The sequence below is a fragment of the Macadamia integrifolia genome, chromosome 7, assembly GCF_013358625.1.
Source record: "Macadamia integrifolia cultivar HAES 741 chromosome 7, SCU_Mint_v3, whole genome shotgun sequence".
Classification (NCBI taxonomy): Eukaryota; Viridiplantae; Streptophyta; class Magnoliopsida; order Proteales; family Proteaceae; genus Macadamia; species Macadamia integrifolia.
In genome coordinates, this window is record NC_056563.1 from 11,950,219 (window position 1) to 11,950,918 (window position 700).

Below are 700 nucleotides of genomic sequence, written 5' to 3' on the forward strand. Positions count from 1 at the left end.
AATAGGGTAAAGAGCAAAATGGGAGGAAATAATAGCCAAGAAACTCAAATTCAAGACCTATTGGTGAGCGTGAGCTTGAGTTTAATACACATAGTTTCACTAACTGACATATGTTAGTGGGATTTATTTATAATATTTTTTATATTTTCTTATTTTTTTTGGTAGATTTTTTCCTCCACATTTAAACGTCTCTCTCTCTGTTATGTTAAAAAAGGCATGATAAGATAGGAATGTTGCGACCTGATGATCAAGTGATCCAAATAATCTTACAACATTTTTTAGGTAAAACCGCATAATTCTCGTTCTCAGACATCACATATGTGGGAGCCTTGTGCACCAGTTACGCCGAGAGATCCACTAGATCCTACGAAAAAACAAAAAAGAGAGATACTCTGGATATTCCCATTCCAACGTTTACACTTTGCTTTTTCACCCAACAAATAACGGATAAAAATCGTCTGTTGTGCTAATCGTCTGTTGTTCCATGTTTTGCTAGGTGCAGAGTGCAACACGTGGATGGTGCATCACCAACGGTCAGGATTAAGAGGGTTGGTTGAGGTTACCAAAACCGAGTTTTTTTGTTGTGAACCAGACCGAGATTCCAACCCAACCCGTTTCCTCCTCTCTTCTTCTTCACTCTTCTTCTTCTTCTTCACCCTCTGTCTTCTTCTTCTTCTTCTTCTTCTTCTTCTTCTTCTTC